Source organism: Carettochelys insculpta, chromosome 17, assembly GCF_033958435.1.
Source record: "Carettochelys insculpta isolate YL-2023 chromosome 17, ASM3395843v1, whole genome shotgun sequence".
NCBI lineage: Eukaryota > Metazoa > Chordata > Testudines > Carettochelyidae > Carettochelys > Carettochelys insculpta.
In genome coordinates, this window is record NC_134153.1 from 908,265 (window position 1) to 928,213 (window position 19,949).

Sequence of the window (19,949 nt, forward strand, 5' to 3'; positions counted from 1 at the left end):
CCACTGGTGCTGCATACCAGGACCCATGGCAGCGGCTTAGCTTGTGGGACTGGGCATTCTGAGGACAGCTGGGCCCCGGGGGGCGCTGCTCTAGGGCACACAGGCCAATGTGAGAGGCCCCCGGTGTGACAGTGGGGTCCATCTAAGCACACTCAGTGCCGGGGGCATGAGGGATCGATGCGCTGAGCAGCAGAGATCAATGGCACTGAGACACAGGGGCTCTGGGTCCCACGGCACCCTGCTCCGGAGGAGAGGAGAGAGCCGCTGTGTGGCCCAGCCAGGCCATGTGCAGGGAGCAAGGTGAGTACAGAGCTGCCCTTGCCAGTGGTGGATTGTGGCCCCAGCTGCCAGGGTGCCTCTGAGCCACCAGTGTGACGTGGCCCTGCGAACGGCCATTGTGAGGTAGGGCCCCCCCAGAGAAGCAGCTCCTGTGAGAGGGGAGTGTTAGAGCTGCTGCACGAGACCCGGGGAGCCCCTGGCTGGAGTCCTCTCTGAGCTGGCACCCCTGGCCAAGGAAGAGGAGCATTCACCGGAGGGGGCAGAGGAGCACGACCAGACATCCAGGGGACTGGCTCATAAGAGGCTCGAGGGCAGAGGAGTCTGGACAAGCCTAGCCGGTGAGGAGAGGCGAGGCTCTGGGGCGCTCAGTGAACATGCTGGGGCCGGCAAGGGGGAAGAGGGCCTGAAGCTGCAAGACAAAAGTGAACAGCTGGGAACCAGCCAGGAGCAAATTCCCATGGACCACAGACGGCTTCTGCCCGTCGGAGGGGAGGTTCAGGGCCAGGCCCCAGATGCCTCCTTTCTCTGTGGGAGTAGGGGCAGATCACTGCCAGGACCAGCCAGCGCCTCACCACAGCAGGGAGCGGGGACAGACCCTCGCGCCCTCCTGCTCTCCGCCTGTGCACACAACGGTCCAGGCCCTGGGAGCTCAGACAGTCGCTCGCGCCCTCCTGCTCTCCGCCTGTGCACACAACGGTCCAGGCCCTGGGAGCTCAGACAGTCGCTCGCGCCCTCCTGCTCTCCGCCTGTGCACACAACGGTCCAGGCCCTGGGAGCTCAGACAGTTGCTTGCGCCCTCCTGCTCTCCGCCTGTGCACACAACGGTCCAGGCCCTGGGAGCTCAGACAGTCGCTTGCGCCCTCCTGCTCTCCGCCTGTGCACACAACGGTCCAGGCCCTGGGAGCTTAGACAGTTGCTCGCGCCCCCCTGCTCTCTGCCTGTGCACACAACGGTCCAGGCCCTGGGAGCTCAGACAGTCGCTCGCGCCCTCCTGCGTCCCACCTGTGCACACAACGGTCCAGGCCCTGGGAGCTCAGACAGTCGCTCGCGCCCTCCTGCTCTCGGCCTGTGCACACAACGGTCCAGGCCCTGGGAGCTCAGACAGTCGCTCGCGCCCTCCTGCTTCCCACCTGTGCACACAACGGTCCAGGCCCTGGGAGCTCAGACAGTCGCTCGCGCCCTCCTGCTCTCCGCCTGTGCACACAACGGTCCAGGCCCTGGGAGCTCAGACAGTCGCTTGCGCCCTCCTGCTCTCCGCCTGTGCACACAACGGTCCAGGCCCTGGGAGCTCAGACAGTCGCTTGCGCCCTCCTGCTCTCCGCCTGTGCACACAACGGTCCAGGCCCTGGGAGCTTAGACAGTTGCTCGCGCCCCCCTGCTCTCTGCCTGTGCACACAACGGTCCAGGCCCTGGGAGCTCAGACAGTCGCTCGCGCCCTCCTGCGTCCCACCTGTGCACACAACGGTCCAGGCCCTGGGAGCTCAGACAGTCGCTCGCGCCCTCCTGCTTCCCACCTGTGCACACAACGGTCCAGGCCCTGGGAGCTCAGACAGTCGCTCGCGCCCTCCTGCGTCCCACCTGTGCACACAACGGTCCAGGCCCTGGGAGCTCAGACAGTCGCTCGCGCCCTCCTGCGTCCCACCTGTGCACACAACGGTCCAGGCCCTGGGAGCTCAGACAGTCGCTCGCGCCCTCCTGCTCTCCGCCTGTGCACACAATGGTCCAGGCCCTGGGAGCTCAGACAGTCGCTCGCGCCCTCCTGCTCTCCGCCTGTGCACACAATGGTCCAGGCCCTGGGAGCTCAGACAGTCGCTCGCGCCCTCCTGCGTCCCACCTGTGCACACAACGGTCCAGGCCCTGGGAGCTCAGACAGTCGCTCGCGCCCTCCTGCTCTCCGCCTGTGCACACAATGGTCCAGGCCCTGGGAGCTCAGACAGTCGCTCGTGCCCTCCTGCTTCCCACCTGTGCACACAACGGTCCAGGCCCTGGGAGCTCAGACAGTCGCTCGCGCCCTCCTGCGTCCCACCTGTGCACACAACGGTCCAGGCCCTGGGAGCTCAGACAGTCGCTCGCGCCCTCCTGCGTCCCACCTGTGCACACAACGGTCCAGGCCCTGGGAGCTCAGACAGTCGCTCGCGCCCTCCTGCTCTCCGCCTGTGCACACAATGGTCCAGGCCCTGGGAGCTCAGACAGTCGCTCGCGCCCTCCTGCTCTCCGCCTGTGCACACAATGGTCCAGGCCCTGGGAGCTCAGACAGTCGCTTGTGCCCTCCTGCTCTCGGCCTGTGCACACAGCGGTCCAGGCCCTGGGAGCTCAGACAGTCGCTCACGCCCTCCTGCTCTCCGCCTGTGCACACAACGGTCCAGGCCCTGGGAGCTCGGACAGTCGCTCGCGCCCTCCTGCTTCCCACCTGTGCACACAGCGGTCCAGGCCCTGGGAGCTCAGACAGTCGCTCGCGCCCTCCTGCTTCCCACCTGTGCACACAACGGTCCAGGCCCTGGGAGCTCAGTCAGTCGCTCGCGCCCTCCTGCTCTCTGCCTGTGCACACAGCGGTCCAGGCCCTGGGAGCTCAGTCAGTCGCTCGCGCCCTCCTGCTTCCCACCTGTGCACACAGCGGTCCAGGCCCTGGGAGCTCGGACAGTCGCTCGCACCCTCCTGCTTCCCACCTGTGCACACAGCGGTCCAGGCCCCTGGAGCTGGGATAGTCCCTCTCTGCCTCCTGCTCTCCACCTGTGCACAGAGCCCCCGAAGTCCCTGGAGCTCAGACAGTCGCTCGCACCCTCCTGCTCTCTGCCTGTGCACAGAGTGGCCCAGCCCCTGGCGTTTGAACAGTTGCTTGCACTCTCCTGCTCTCCCCCTGTGCACACAGAGGCCGAGGCTGAGACCTGCGGCTGCCTGCGTAGTGTGCGGGTGCCTGGGAGAGGAGAGCAGATTGGATGAAACAGTGGCCTCACTGCCTGGTGCAGGAAGCCTGCCTGCCCAGTTTCTCTTGGTCCTCTGTCCCCAGAAATGCCCCTCACAGCCCCCAGACTCACACCACCCGGCCCCACAGCTTCAGCTGCTCTCTCAACTTGGAAGTCAGGCTCCCTCCCTGAGTGGTTCTGTGGCTGTTCTACCAGGGGGCTGGCTCTCAGGGAGAAACTCCTGGGGCTCCCAGCTCTGCCTGGCTGCTGTACTCACTCCAACTGCACAAGGAGGGTAGGAAAACAGGTGACTGGGGGAATTCCCTGAATTGGGGGCACCCAGCTCTGCAGCAGCTCCCCCTGCTCCTGATATGTTGGGGACCTGCAGCACTCCAGCAAGTACAGCTGTGAGATGGCCCAGAGGCCCCACCGGTCAGCACTACAGATGTCGCTGGCTCGCTGCAGAGTGTCAGGGACCCATAGCTGAACCCCCACTCCTCCTTGCCTCCATATGAGCCAACCTGGAACTTGGCGTCCTGTGATGTAGTGGGGGACAGGTGTGTGTGGCTCACAGAGGGTGGGGGGCTCCTGTGGACTGGGCTTTGGTACCCAATGTGGTACACCTCTGGACTGCAGATGCAAAGGGAGGTGGAGCCTGAGGGGTTTGAATTGGAGCTGGGAGTTGGAAAGCAGTTGGTCTGGGAGAGAGAGAGAGAAACAAAGGAGGGGGCAAGGCCCTGGCTGGGGGTGGAGTGGGGCTGGGGGGCCCTCAGGGCCTCCTCTCCCCAAAATGGATTGGACTGGCCGTCTCTGCCTGCTGCCCTGACACCGCTGTATGATGCTGTGTCCCCATTGGCTTATAAGCCCGCTGTTCTCCTGCTGAGTGAGAGTCACTCCTGGCTGCGGATGGGGTGCAGAGCTTGGGGACTCTGAACCCCATTACACTTCCTGACTGGCTGTAGACTCTGGCAGGCCCGGTGCCCTGGCTCCTCAGTCCTGTTCCATGCGTGCAGCTGAGTGTCTGGCCCAGGGCCTCAGCGATTCTGGGGAATCCAGCCATGCTGGAGGGGCTGTTCGTGCCTTTCTTGCTAACTCAGCCTGGAAGCAGAAGCTCCAGGTTTCACTCCTGCTACTGAAGCCCACAGCAAGAAACTCCCACACAGGACTAAGTTGTGAAAGTGAATCAGAGACTCTCCAGAGGGCACAACGTCCACCCAAAGTTTCCCCTGCCCCCGCCCCCCGAACAAGGAGACAGCGTCTCCCTGGAAACATCCCTCCCCGAAGAGGGCAGCGCTGGCTTTCAAGGGGAGGACAGAGAACCAGCAGCTCCTGGGGGCACCAGAGGCTCAAGCACTGCCTCCCTGCTGGGAGAAATTCCAGGGATGTGGCGAGGGCCCTGGGGGTTCCAGGCTCTTCTTTCTGCAGCAGAGAATTTCCCAGGGAGTTCCTGGGGCTTTGTTCATTTCCCATCACACACACGTTGTAGAGTGAAAACCCTGGTGACGGGGGAAGCTCACACAAAGGGTTCTGCCTCAGTGCCCATGTTCAGCTACATCTGCACGGCAGACCTCTTCTGGGATACGTCTGTATCCCGAAATAGCTGCTCCGTGTCTTTGAAATGTGCCTGTTATTGCAAAATACTTTCCTGAAGCGATGGGCACGCTATTTCGGCATCCCCGTAGTGCTCTCTAGACAGTGCCAGATGCTGACGTAGTTATTTTGAAATAAGATACACAATGCACACCAGTTCACGTCTAGGGTGCTGTGCAGACGTACCTAGGAATGCTCAGACCAGGTAGGCTTGATGGAGCTGTAAGGCCTGCAGCCGCCCCAGTCCAGCCGGCCCCCGTCCTGCCCGCCCCATGGCTAAGCTGCTGCAGCATTCCCTGTGCTGAGGACCAGTCCCAGGATTCCCAAGGGCCACGAGAGGTGCCTAGGCCTCATGTATTAGAGGAAGCGCAGAGCTCAGTGGGCTCCACAGAGGCACAAGGCCAGTGCCGCCCAGCTGCTGCTTCTCCAGTGCTCTCATCTGCAAGGCCGGCCAGGGACAGGAAGTCAAATCGTTGAGGCTCTTGTGGGCAGCAGCTGGGACTGGAGACTGGAGAACCCCCTTCCCCTCCCCCTGACGTCATTTCCCCAAATGACTCTTGCTCACCAAATATAAACTGCCCCAGGGGAGCTCTCTTGAGAGCCAGCGTGCCAACAGCTGGTGGGAAGAAGGGGATTTCTGGTTCCTGGCCTTGGAAATCCCCTCTGGCAGCCCCACGTTCACTTTTGGGGAGGAAATGGGCTGGGCCTCTTGTTAAGTGATTTGTCTGTGCAGCCCGCAGAGCTGAGACCCCTCATACCAGGGGTCCTTGTCCTGCAGTGCCTGTGGCATTCCAGTACACACTTCTCCAGCCTCTGCAGCCCAGACACCAGCTATCATCGAGGCATAAGCATCTTCTGAGCTTCATGCCAATACAGTGACTTCCGGCCTCCTGGAGCTGAGAGCTGGGACATCTAGGCCAGGGCATTCTGAGCTCAAAGACCTGAAGAGTTCTCCCATGAGGGCCAAGGTCTGTCTCTCTGAAGTCACTGTCTCCATCTCTTGTTCCTCAGACACCTCTGCTGGTGGGGTGGGAGCTGACTGGGGCTGGCTGGCTTTGCCTGCTGGTGGCAAGGGGAATATCTACAGCCCTGCCCAGATACAAACCTGTACCTGTGGATATCAGTCAGTATCCACAACCGCAGGGCTCCCCTGGGAACCGCAGTGGTGAAAGGAGCAAAACACAGAACCTTGGCTCCTCTACATACCTGTGCCCTGCCCCCACCGGAATAGGTCTGTGTCTGGGCAGGCCTGGAGACAGCTTCCCCTCAGGCCACCTCCAGGCAAAGCCAGCCAGCCCTACCCCACACAGCAGAGGTGTCTGAGTGCAGCCTGTGATGGGGTTCAGGGGTCCCCATGCACTGCACCCCGTCTGCAGGCAGGAGTGACTCTCACTCAGCAGGTAGAATAGGAAGTGTATTAGGCAACAGATGCCCAGTTTCTCACAGAAGAGTCAGTGCAGCAGTCAGAGACAGTCATTCCAACCCGTCCTGGGGAGAAGAGCCCGAGGGGTGCCCCTCTGGGGTGTAGCTTTCCCCCTTGCTCGGCTGGCTGCCTTCCAGCTCCCTCTCCCCCTAGCCTCTAACTGCCACCCACGATTCAAAACCAGCTCGGCTCCACCCTCCTTTGTTCAGGGCTGAGGCGTTACCTGCCAGCCTAGGTTATAGCCCCAGGGTCATCCTTAACCACTGGGAGCTGCTCTGTTTGTCTCACACACATCCAGCCTGAGTCTCACACATGCACTCCCCCCCCTCCAGCACATCTCTCCCCCCTTCCAGACCAAACTGAGCGGGGTCACTTAGCCAGTGACCTGGGAAAGTTCGGGGCCCTCCCTGCGTGACAGGGCATTGGCTATGGTGTTGCAGTTCCCCTTGACATGGACCACCTCCGTGTCGTAGTCCTGCAGGAGCAGACTCCACCGCAGGAGCTTGGCGTTTGCCCCTTTTGTGTGATGCAGCCAGGTCAGGGGTGAGTGATCGGTGCACATGGTGAAACGCCGTCCAAACAGGTACGGCTGCAGCTTCCCCAGCGCCCACACCATGGCCAGACATTCCTACTCTATGGCCGCGTAGCTCTGCTCCCGGGGCAGCAGCTTCTTGCTCAGGTACACGACGGGATATTTCTCCCCCTTGTCATTCACCTGCATTAGCACAGTGCCCAGCCCCACGTCTGAGGCATCAGTGAACACCAGGAAGGGTTTGTCGAAGTCTGGATTTGCCAGCACTGGGGCCCTGACAGAGCCTCCTTCAGCGCGCAGAGGGCCTCTTGGCACTGCTCGGTCCAGACCACCTTGTCAGGCTTTCCCTTTTTACACCGCTCTGTGAGGGGGGCTGCGATGGAGCTAAAGTGGGGCACAAACCTCCGGTAGTACCCCGCCATCCCAATGAAGGCCTGGACCTGCTTCTTAGTCTGGGGTGTTGGCCAATCTCTGACAGCCTCCACTTTAGCTGGCTCTGGCTTTAAGCGGCTGCTACCCACCTTGTGACCCAGGTAGGTCACCTCAGCCATCCCCACCTTGCACTTCCCTGCCTTGATAGTCAGCCTGGCCTTCTGGAGTCAGTCCAGCACCCGCTTGACCTGGGACACATGGTCCTCCCACGTCTGGCTGAAGATGCAAATGTCGTCCATGTAAGCCAGGGCAAAGCTCTCCATCCCTTTCAGTAGCTGGTCCACCAGACGCTGGAAGGTAGCGGGTGCCCCCTTGAGGCCGAAGGGCAGGACCAGGAACTCGTAGAGCCCCACAGGAGTGATGAAAGCCGACTTGAGCTGGGCATCTTCGTCCAATGGCACTTGCCAGTACCCCTTGGTGAGGTCTGTGGTGGTGACGTTAACGGGCTTCCCCCAGCTTGTCTAAGAGGTCGTCAGGCCTGGGCATGGGGTAGGCGTCCGATACAGTGATGGCGTTAAGCTTGTGATAGTCCACACAAAACCAGACAGACCCATCTTTTTTAGGGACTAACACCATGGGAGAGGCCCAGGGGCTGGAGGAGGGTTGGATCACCCTCGGAGCCAGCATGTCTTCAACCTCCCGCTCTGTGTCCTGAGCCATCTTCCCTGTGGCTCTGAACAGCACACACTTGATAGGGGCATGGGTGCTGGTCTCTATTCGGTGGACAGCCAGGTCAGTGCGTCCGGGTCTGTCAGAAAACAGCTGTTGGTGTGAATGCAGCACCTCCTTGATCTCTGCCTGCTGGGCAGGGGTCAGCTGGTCTGAGAGGGGAATAGACTCCAGCAAGGAGCCGGCTCCAGTCCCTTTGAGCAAATCCACCAAGGGATCATCCCCCTGCGCCTCCCAGTGCCTGCACACGGCCAGCACCAAGTTCTCCCTGTCCCAGTATGGTTTCATCATGTTCACATGATAGACCCGGTGGCTGTGGGCCCGGTTCGGCAGGTCCACCACACAGTTCACCTCATTTAGTTGTTTGACGACCCAAGGGCCATCCCAGGCAGCTTGCAGCTTGTTCCACCACACGGGTACGACAACCATCACTTGGTCCCCAGTGGCATAGGCCCGGGCCTTACGGTCATATCAGACCTTTTGCTTCCTTTGGGCCATGGAGAGGTTCTCCCTGGCCAGGCCCATGAGCTCGGTGAGTTTTTCCCGGAAGGTCAGTACATACTGTACCACTGACTCCCCTCCCACTCTTCTTTAAGCAAGTCCAAGGGTCCCCGTACCCTCCTTCCATACAGCAGCTCAAACGGGGAGAACCCCGTGGATTCCTGGGGCACCTCCCTGTATGCAAACAGCAGGTGGGGTAAGTACTTGTCCCGGTCATGGGGGTATTGATTCATGAAGGTTCTGAGCATCTGCTTTAGAGTCCCATTGAACCTCACCACCAGCCCATTGGTCTGCGGGTGGTAGGCTGTGGCCCAGGTGTGCCGGACCCCACACTTGTCCCACAAGCTTTGCAGCAGGGCCGACATGAAGTTGGACCCCTGATCCGTGAGGACCTCCTTGGGGAACCCCACTCTGCTGGAAATGGACAGCAGTGCATCCGCCACAGTGTCAGCTTCGATAGAGGTCAGGGCCACTGCTTCTGGGTATCGTGTGGCAAAATCTACCACCACCAAAATATATTTCTTCCCAGAACGTGTTGCGTTGCTGAAGGGTCCCACTATGTCTATAGCCACTTTCTGGAAAGGCTCCTTTATGGTGGCAGTGGCCTCAGGGCGGCTTTCCCCTTGTCCCAGGTCTTCCCCACCCTCTGGCAGGGATCGCAGGACAGGCAATATTGACGGACAGCCACAAAGATCCCTGGCCAGAAAAAGTTCTGTAACAACCTTCCCCTGGTGCGGTGGATCCCCTGGTGTCCTGCGAGTGGGACATCATGGGCTAGGTACAGCAGCCTGCACCGGTACTTTTGGGGAACCACCAGTTGCCTCTGGACCTTCCATGGCTCCGCTTTGCGTCTGGGAACCCATTCCCTGTACAGGAATCCTTTTTCCCACAGGAATCTCTCCCTGCAGCCCTCCCCCAGCTGTGGAGCTGGGCTGAGACTGGCCAGTTCCCTCAGCTTCTGCAAGGAGGGGTCTCTCTGCTGCTCTGCCTGGAATTCTTCGGCCGGGGCAGGGGCAGAAGCCACTTCCCCTTCCCTGCCTGGCCCCAGCACCACTAGCCTGTGAGACCTTGTTTTTGGGGGCCCCTTTTCTCCCAAGGTTGGCCCCTGTGGCTTCTGTGGCTTTGGCTGGGTATCTACCCCCGAACCTGGGGAGAGCCCCCCTCGTTTTCTTTGGCTACGGGTCAAGACCAGGGCATGAGGGCGCTCACCTGGCCAGTTCTCCAGATCACCCCCCATTAGTACATCCGCAGGCAAATGGCTGTGCACCCCCACCTCCCTGGGGCCTTCCTTATTGCCCCATTTCAGGTGCACCCTCACCACGGGCACCTTGAAAGGGGTCCCGTCAATTCCCGTTACAGTCAAGTGGGAATTGGGCATCGTCCGGCCCGGTGCCACCACCCCGGGCCGGGCCGGCGTCACGTCAGCGCCTGTGTCCCAGAACCCCATGACCTTTCTCCCATCCACCTCGATGGGTGCGAGACACTCGCTCTGCAGAGGTGGTGCCGCCCCCACTCTGTAAACTGATCTCTGAGCATTTGGCCCCCCTGAGAAGCTGGTCTGTGGGGTGGGCTCGGCCCAAGCCGAGTACCCACTGTCGGCACCACCCGCTCTGGCACCTGGGACTCCACCCAGTTGACTCCATGACCCCCCGGCCTGCTCAACCTGTCTGGGGACTTGGGGCACTGGGCTGATCTATGCCCCTTTCGCCCACAGTGATAACAGCCCGGGTCTTGCTGCGTCCCTCGGGCCAGCTGCTCTGTCCAGGCCCTGGCTGGCCCTCTGGGGGGGTGGGTGGCCGGCCCCTCTTTCCTGGGCTCGCCCAAGAGGTGGTCCCTTCTGTCATACAGCCAGGAACCGGTCGCTCTGAGATTCCTGGTCTCTCCGGGAGTCCGGGACTCCCTCTGTCTCCGGGACTCCCTCTCTTTGTGGGGCTCACTTTCAAACATAGCCCGGCTGTTTGTGAAGTCGTCTGCCAGCTTCCCTGCACTGTGTGGATCCCCGGGCATCCGGTCCACAAGCCACACCCTCAGGTCAGGTGAGCACATCTCGTAGAATCGCTCCAGCACTGCCAGCTCGACCAGGTCCTTTACGGACTGGGCTCCCATCCCGAACACCCACTTCTGGTAGTATTGCCTCAGGCGGGAGGCCGCATCTACATAGGTTTCCTCTGGCTTCTGCGCCTCCTGGAACTTCTTCTTGTACATCTCTGGAGTCAGCCCAAACTTATGCAACAGGGCTGTTTGGCCCGTTCATAGTCCCCAGGCTGCAGCCCCTCCAGCTGGCTGAGCACCGCTGCGGCCTTCTGGCCCAGCAAGGGGGTGAGGTGTCGGAGCCATTCGGCTGGGGGAACCTTGTGCAACTCACAGGCTCGCTCAAAGGCAGTAAGGAACTCGTCCATGTCCCCTGGGTCCTGACACTGGGCCAGCACGTGCGTCTCCAAGTGACTGGCCACCCCGAGCAGCCTGGCCCTCTCCCCGCTTACTGCAGCTGGGGCCTCTTGGCGTCTCGCCTCTGCCATGGCCCGTTCATGCTCCCGCTCTCACTCTCTCTCCTCCCGCTGTCTCTCTTGTAGCTGGCGCTCATGTTCCCTCTGTCGTTCCTGGGCTCCCAGTTCCTTTAATCGCACCTCGAGCTCCAGTCGTCGCAGCTCAGTGGTGGGGGACTCCGCCTGCGATGGACCACCGCTAGCTGAGCGCAACCTGGTGGGCACCGCGTCTGCCTGACAGTGTCGAGCCCCTGCTCCTGTCTGAGAATCTGAAACGCTTCCAGAGGGTGACTGGCCACTTCCTGCTGGGACAGGCTGTGGCCCCCTGGATCGGTCATTCTCTTCCAGATGGGCAATCAGCTGGGCCTTGGTCGCCTTCCCCGTGGTCAGGCCCCTCTCTCTGCACAGCCCCATTAGCTCTGCCTTCAGGAGTTGGGTATAATCCATCTCCCCACTGTTTCCCGGGGTATCCACTCACCAGCAGCAGCTGCAGGAATCGCTCTGTTCCACTTCCGGCCCCTCCAGCTCTTGTGAGGCTCCTTCCTTCTCCTACGCGAAGTCAGCCACTGCTGGAGCTCATCCGTGGGTGCAGTGCATCCCACTGCTGACACCAGTGTGATGGGGTTCAGGGGTCCCCATGCACTGCACCCCGTCCGCAGGCAGGAGTGACTCTCACTCAGCAGGTAGAATAGGAAGTTTATTAGGCGACAGAGGCCCAGTTTCTCACAGAAGAGTCAGTACAGCAGTCAGAGGCAGTCATTCCAACCCGTCCTGGGGAGAGGAGCCCGAGGGGTGCCCCTCTGGGGTGCAGCTTCCCCCCACGCCCAGCTGGCTGCCTTCCAGCTCCCTCTCCCCCCAGCTTCTAACTGCTGCCTCCGATTCAAACCCAGCTCAGCTCCTCCCTCCTCTTTGTTCAGGGCAGAGGTGTTACCTGCCAGCCTAGGTTATAGCCTCAGGGGTCATCCTTAGCCGCTGAGAGCTGCTCTGCCTGTCACACACATCCAACCTGAGTCTCACACATGCACCCCCCACTCCATCACACAGCCCTTGAGCGCTTATCAGATTCTCGGAGTGGCCACCCATAAGAAATTACTGCCCGTCCCCTGACCTGAGTCCTTACTCCCATTCCCTTCACCCACCAGCCCTTGGGGGCTCCCCTCACCCGCTCCCTGTAACTCCGACATGGCTGGGCCTAGGGTTCCTGGGGCACTCAACACCCATACTTGCTGTGGTGATGTAGTGCAGGGGGTGGTTGTCCCCCCCTTTGAGGTGCTCTCTCTACACTGGATGGTTCCCTGGCCCACTGATCACGGCAGACAATTCAAGCAAATACAATTTTTGAAACAGCAATCAATTTTAAAGTAAGGAAAATCCAGGAGAGGTTAAAGGGACCTGCCACCCCGCTCTGTGGCCTGGGGACATTGCAAGCAGTGATGCTGGAATGTCAGGACAGGTCACATCCTGTCGTCATAGGACCCAGGCCTCCTTCTCAGGCCTCAGCTGTGTGGCAGGTCAAGTACTTCCTTTGGCAGTGGCCACATGTGTTCAGGCTCTGGGGGGCAGGACCCTTCTTCCCAGCTTCAGCTCCCTCCAGCCACCTCCTTGTGATGGGCCTGTTCACTGGGTTCCCACTCACTCCCCCGGCTGCTAAAGGTACCCGGCTCCAGCCCCAGCCCAACTCTGCCTCAGCACTGATGCCTTCTGCCTCCAGCCTCCTGGCTATGCAGCTCTCCTCCCAGCATGGATCTGCTCCCTGGGCCAGGTCTCTGGATGCTCTGACTCTACTCCCCATCTCGGCTTGGGCCCCTGTCTCTCCCTAGTCCTGCCCACTCTGTTCAAGACAATTCCAGCTCATACAGAGGACGGAACCCCTGGCCTCCTGACCCCCTCTGTAGCTGCCTGCTCTGTCGAACAGCCTGACGTGGAACACTGGCCTCTCCCCACTGCTTCCTGGGGCTGTCAGTTTCAGGGTCCTGATTTCCCATCAACCCTTCCCTGCTTGGTACCCAGAACCAGCCAGCCAACTCCACCACCACCACCACCACAGGTTTAGAAAGAGGCCAAAAGCCCCCTTACATAGGATTACAGACCATCCCACGCAGCTTCCATAAAGGAGGCTCACGCAACATGATCACGACTTCCATGAGAGCTGGTCTTTTTCCTAAAAGCCCCAGCTCCCGCAGTCAGGAGATGGTGGCAGAATCTGTTTCCATTTACCACAGAGGAAGTTCCTGGTCACCCTGTTCGCTCAGTAAAGCTGCGGGTAGGGTCCTGACGGGCACTGAAGTAAAGAGTCATGCAAGTTCTAGTTTCAAGACAGTCTCAGGGCTGTTTGGAATCTGGTCTGTGAGCTTGACCCTTTGGGAGACACAGGCGGAGGCCCTGAGCTGTGCAGATTTGGAGGATAGGGCGGCTTTTAGCTGTGGCTGCAAAATTTGGCCGGGTGTCGGGATGCCATAGCACTAGGAGCAGGATGATGACAGAGTAGATCAGGGTTTCTCAAGCTTAATTTCACACCCCCACATGCCCTCACCGACAAAAGCAGGGGGATAGGCAGAGCCTGCCCTCCCTTTCTCCCTCCCCCTCAGTGCAGGGAGGGCTGAAGCCTGAGCCTGCCCCCTTGGGGTGAAGCCAAGGGCAGGCAGGGACTGTAAACTGGAGCCTTTGACCCAGGGCTTCTGCCCTCAAGCTTCATTCAGCCCTGAGCCCCAGCACATCTAACGCCAGCCATGGGTAGCCCAGTAAGAAAGGGTCCCCAGCCACAGGGAGAGAGCCTCTGGAGCAGCCCTTTTGACAGACCCCCCACGCCCCCTCAACAAGCCCCTGTGTGCTTTTGCATGAGGCTGCTCCTCCCCTCCAAAGTAACATAAAAACTCACTGCAGGCCCAAGATTCCCAGTAAGGAGGCTGGGCAAGTCCCTGGCAGCCTCTGGAGCCCAGCTCTGGAGATTTAGGGGCTTCTGACACCATCTAGTGGCCACTGGAAGTTACAGCTGCTTTGTGTCAGTCTCACAAATTGATGCTGTGGAAACTCCCGCACGGCTCCCTCAGCCAAGCAAAGACAAAACCTCGCTTGCCCCATCCCAGTGGGATTAGGCTATTGGGTTCCTGCTTTCCTGCAAACAGAAATCCCATCCACGCAGTCTCTGGCTCAGCGGTTCCCAACCTTTTCCAGACAGGGACCCATTTTGACAATTCAGGAAGACTTCGTGACCCCTCAGAAATTGAAAAAACGGGGGTGGCGGGTGGGAAGCAGGGCCATAACTAGCTAATATCGCTCCTGAAGCAAGAATATAAAATTGTGCCCCCTCATAGTTATATATTAATTGTCATTATTTCATAGAAAAGGGGAAATATATTAATAAAATAACACTACATTTACTATAAGTCAGACTATGAATAGGAGGCAGCCAGACAACTCTCCAACACCACATTTTACAGACCTCTCTCCGCTGATCCCACTTTGGAATTCCAAAGGAAATTACAACAACTACTGAAGGAACTCCCTGCTGCTACTCGGGACCTTATTCACTCAGACACACCATCTGAGCCCCAGCCTGGATTATTCTATTTACTTCCCAAAATCCACAAACCGGGAAATCCTGGATGCCCTGTCATTTTGGGTACTGGCACCCTTACCACCAGACTATCCAGTTATGTGGACTCCCTCCTCAAACCCTATGCCACCAACGCTCCCAGCTATATCCGAGATACCACCGACTTCCTGAGGAAATTACAAAACATCAGAAAAGTTCCTGATAACACCATCCTTGCCACAATGGATGTAGAGGCTCTGTACACTCATATTCCACATAAAGACGGATTACAAGCAATCAGGAACGCCATCCCTGATGCCACCACAGCCAATCTGGTGTCTGACCTCTGTAACTTTGTTCTCACACACAATCATTTCCGTTTTGGGGACAATTTATACCTCCAGATTAGTGGAACTGCTGTGGGCACCCGCATGGCCCCACAATATGCTAATATCTTTATGGCTGACCTGGAACAACAATTCCTCAGCTCTCGTCCCCTATTACCCCTCCTCTACTTAAGATACATTGATGACATCGTTATGATTTGGACCCATGGTACAGAGGCTCTAGAAGAATTCCACAGAGACTTTAACAATCTACACCCCACCATCAATTTATGCCTCGATTACAACATGCAAGAGATACATTTCCTGGACACTACAGTACCAATCAAGGATGGCCTGATCAGTACCACACTGTACCGAAAACCTACTGATCGCTATATTTATCTACACGCTTCTAGTTTCCATCCTGCACACGTGACTAGATCCATTGTTTACAGTCAAGCTCTTAAGTACAATCGCATTTGCTCTGATCCAACTGACAGAGACCAAAAACTACAAGAACTTTACCAAATATTCATAAACCTGAATTACCCACCAGGAGAAGTAAAAAAACAAATCGACAGGGCCAGACGCATACCCAGAGACCAGCTACTCCAAGATCGGCCCAAAAAAGCCAAGAACAGAACACCACTGGTCATCACCTACAGCCCCCAACTCAGACCACTGCAACTAATTATTAAAGACCTACAACCTATTCTTAATCAGGATGCCACACTCCAAAAGGTCCTGGGTGACAGGCCTGTTCTCTCCTACAGACAACCTCCCAACCTCATGAGGATCCTTACTAACAGCCACAGCCTATACCCCAGGAACACTAGTCCTGGAACCTTTCCCTGCAACAAAGCCCGCTGCCAGCTTTGTCCACATATCTTCTCTGGAAATACCATCACTGGACCTAACCAGGTTACTCACAGAATCACGGGCACTTTCTCATGCTCCTTTACTAACATCATATATGCCATCATGTGCCAACAATGCCCAGATGCTTTATATATTGGACAGACTTCTAACTCCCTTAGACAAAGGGTCAACGGGCACAAGACAGACATCAAAACACTCCAGATCCACAAACCAGTTAGTCAACGTTTTAATGCAATGGGGCATTCTGTCAATGACCTCAAGGTATGTGTGTTACTGAAGAGACATTATCGCACCGTTTGAGAGAGAGAAGTGGACGAGCTGACTTTTATATTCAAATTCAGCACATTAACATATGGTTTAAATCGTGGTGGGAACTTTCTGAGTCACTATAGGGGCTCATCTGCATACTTGGCTCAATCTAATTCTTGATCTTCCCCCCCACCCCCCCACTCTCTGATTTGCTCACCTTGATTATCTTTTTCTGATTTGTCCTCCTTGCTTACTGTTTTTGGTTCTCTGTGCCTTAAATATTGAGTCTGTTCTGGTCTGAAGAAGTGGGTCTGTCCCACAAAAGCTCATCTAATAAACTATTTTGCTAGTCTTTAAAGTGCTACTTGACTGCTTTTTGTTTTGATACATTTACTGTAGTCAGTCAGAGATGTGGTGGTGGAAAGCCACTCATCCCAAACTGCTCCCCCAGCTTCAACCCCACACTCAGGGGCTGAAGGGGCTAGGGGAAAATCACACTCAGGTGCTAGGAGTCACTCGGGCTGCAGGGGGTGTGATGGAGTGGGGGATACCTGTGTGTGTGTGTGTGTGGCTCACAGAGGGTGTGGGGCTCCTGCTGAGGGTAACCCTGACAACCAGGTAACACCTTTGTACTGCAGACAAAGGAGGAGGTGGAGCCTGAGGGGTTTGAATTGGAACTGGGAGTTGGAAGCAGTTAGTCTGGGCTGAGGGAGAGAGAGACAAAGAAGGGGGCAAGGCCCCAGCTCTGGGGGCCCCTCGGGGCCTCCTCTTCCCAACATGGATGGGACTGGCTGTCTCTGCCTGCTGTACTGACTCCTCTGTACGATGCTGTGTCCTGTCGGCTAATAAACCCACTGTTTTCCTGCTGAGTGAGAGACTCTCCTGCCTGCGGACAGGGTGCAGAGCTTGGGGGACCCCAGAACCCCGTCACAGGGGGCTAGGCAAGTCACACTCAGGCACCAGGAGTCACTCAGAGGCTGGAGGAGGTTAAGGGAGGCACAAGGACCCCCATAGCTAGAAGTCAGCTGTGGCAGAGCCAGGGGCAGTAGAGCCAGGTGTGAGACCCCAACCCCCAAATCTGGCAGCCAGCCTGCAGAAACCCTACAGGGGTCTGGGAGGAGCCTATCTCCTGCAGAGGCTGGAAGCCAGGGATCTGATCAGCTCTGCCCTCCTTCCCAACCTTGGACTCAGGCCCCCACCTTACCTAAGCCGGGCACTGCTCCTCAGATATGCAGTTCTCTATCCTGCAGCTGACATGGTTCTCAATGTAATTGATTGGCTTAACTGCCTGATGGCTTCGAGAACAACAAAAAGTCTTGTGGCACCTTATAGACTCAGATATTTTAGAGCATAAGCTTTCGTGGGCAAAGACCCACTTCATCAGATGCATCTTCAGATGTTGCATCTGATGAAGCAGGTCCTTGCCCACGAAAGCTTATGCTCTAAAATATGTTAGTGTATAACGTGCCACAAGACTTTTTGCTGTTCTTGAAGCTACAGACTAACATAGCTACCTCTCTGATACCTGCCTGACGGCTGTTAATCCAACTAAGAAGTTGAGAACCACTTCAGTGTGAATAGCTTCTTAATAGCCACCTGTGGAGCCACCCAGCCCAGCCAGTGACCCTTTTGAAATGTAATTGCAAGTGGTGTTTGGGTCCCGACCCATAGGCTGGGAAACCCTGCTCAAACTGATGCAATGAGGGGGCTATTGGCATTTTGCACACCTTTTACAAGTCAGCTAATCCGGAGATTTATCATGACAGCAATGGTGTTGGCTGGCTACCCATGCAGATCACAGCAAACCTTTGCCAGGAAGGCTGAAACCCCAGGCCCAGATCCTACAATGCTTTCACACATTTACCTTTCAAGACAGGGAACATGGGGATGTGTTTGCACAACCAGAGTCTACACTGGGTGACCAGCTCCAATACTGCTAGTCCTGCAAAATCAAAGCATTGTCTTCATTTATTAACACATTTGGGGTTCCTTGTCTTTGTTTCTGTAAACATGCAGACTAGAGTCATAGAACTGGAAGCAACCTAGAGAGTTCATCACGGTCAGTCCCCTGCCCTCACAGAAAGAACAAGCACCGTCAGACCATCCCAAACAGGTGTTCTGTCTAACCTGCTCTTTAAAATGTCCAAAGATGGAGAGTCCACAATTTCCTTAGGACAGGAAGCTTTTGTTAATGTCCAACCTAACTCCTTCCTTTAATTTAAACTCATTGCTTCTTGTCCTATCATCAAAGGTTAAGAAGAATGTATTTGCTCCCTCTCCCTTGTAACAACATTTTAGGCTCTTGAAAACTGTTGCCCTCTCTCAGTCTTCTCTTTCCCAGACTAAACAACCCAATATTTTCAGTCTTCCCTCATACGTAATGAGTATGGCTGTTCTTATGTCTTTATGTGGGGGGAGAAGAGGGTGACCTGGTGGAAGAGGGGAGGACTGCGGGGCTGGGCCAGGGAAGCAAGTGGGGGGAGCAGGGAAGGAGGTGATCTGGTGTGGGAGAGGAGGTAGTGGGGTCACAGGAAAAGGGGTGACCCAGTAGAGGAGGGGAAGATAGGGGCAGGGAAGACAGTGACCCAGTGGGCAGAGGGAAGGATGGGGGCTGGGATGTGGGAAGAGGTCAGGGTGACAGGGAAAGGGGTGACTGGCGGGGGGAGGGGAGGATGGGGGCTGGGCCGGGGTGACAGGGAAAGGGGTGGCTGGCGGGGGGGGAGGATGGGGGCTGGGTGAGGTGGTGGGGAGGCAGAGGGGGGGTGACCCTGTAGGGGGAGGGGAGGATGAGGTCTGGGCTGGGAGAGGCAGTGGGGGAGGCGGTGGGGGTGACAGGGAAAGGAGTAACTAGCGGGGGGAGGGGAGGATGGGGGCTGGGCCGGGAGAGGCGGTGGGGGTGACAGGGAAGGGGCGGCTGGCGGGGGGAGGGGAGATCGGGGGCTGGGCCGGGAGAGGCGGTGGGGGTGATAGGGAAGGGGCGGCTGGCGGGGGGAGGGGAGGACGGGGGCTGGGCCGGGAGAGGCAGTGGGGGAGGCGGTGGGGGTGACAGGGAAAGGGGTGGCTGGCGGGGGGAGGGGAGGATGGGGGCTGGGCCGGGAGAGGCGGTGGGGGTGACAGGGAAGGGGCGGCTGGCGGGGGGAGGGGAGGACGGGGGCTGGGCCGGGAGAGGCGGTGGGGGTGACAGGGAAGGGGCGGCTGGCGGGGGGAGGGGAGGACGGGGGCTGGGCCGGGAGAGGCAGTGGGGGAGGCGGTGGGGGTGACAGGGAAAGGGGCGGCTGGCGGGGGGAGGGGAGGATGGGGGCTGGGCCGGGAGAGGCGGTGAGGGTGACAGGGAAGGGGCGGCTGGCGGGGGGAGGGGAGGACGGGGGCTGGGCCGGGAGAGGCGGTGAGGGTGACAGGGAAGGGGCGGCTGGCGGGGGGAGGGGAGGACGGGGGCTGGGCCGGGGGAGGCGGTGGGGGTGACAGGGGATGGGGCGGCTGGCGGGGGGAGGGGAGGACGGGGGCTGGGCCGGGAGAGGCGGTGAGGGTGACAGGGAAGGGGCGGCTGGCGGGGGGAGGGGAGGACGGGGGCTGGGCCGGGGGAGGCGGTGGGGGTGACAGGGGATGGGGCGGCTGGCGGGGGGAGGGGAGGACGGGGGCTGGGCCGGGGGAGGCGGTGGGGGTGACAGGGGAAGGGGCGGCTGGCGGGGGGAGGGGAGGACGGGGGCTGGGCCGGGGGAGGCGGTGGGGGTGACAGGGGAAGGGGCGGCTGGCGGGGGGAGGGGAGGACGGGGGCTGGGCCGGGGGAGGCGGTGGGGGTGACAGGGGATGGGGCGGCTGGCGGGGGGAGGGGAGGACGGGGGCTGGGCCGGGAGAGGCGGTGGGGGTGACAGGGGATGGGGCGGCTGGCGGGGGGAGGGGAGGACGGGGGCTGGGCCGGGGGAGGCGGTGGGGGTGACAGGGGAAGGGGCGGCTGGCGGGGGGAGGGGAGGACGGGGGCTGGGCTGGGAGAGGTGGTGGGGGAGGCGGTGGGGGTGACAGGGAAAGGGGCGGCTGGCGGGGGGAGGGGAGGACGGGGGCTGGGCCGGGAGAGGCGGTGGGGGTGATAGGGAAGGGGCGGCTGGCGGGGGGAGGGGAGGACGGGGGCTGGGCCGGGAGAGGCGGTG

The 19,949-nt window shown here is 59.0% G+C and overlaps 1 protein-coding gene across 2 annotated transcripts in view; it reads right to left on the reverse strand.

Moving 5' to 3' along the window:
* Positions 1-19,949, reverse strand: part of CD40 (CD40 molecule) — a 42,027-nt gene that overhangs the window by 17,417 nt on the left and 4,661 nt on the right. The window contains exon 2 of one of the 2 annotated variants that reach the window (XM_075012062.1): positions 17,669-17,746. The exons of the other annotated variant lie outside the window; for it this stretch is intronic. The gene's annotated coding sequence lies outside the window, so the exon portion shown is untranslated. The remainder of the gene's footprint in view (positions 1-17,668; positions 17,747-19,949) is intronic. 2 annotated transcript variants of the gene reach the window in all.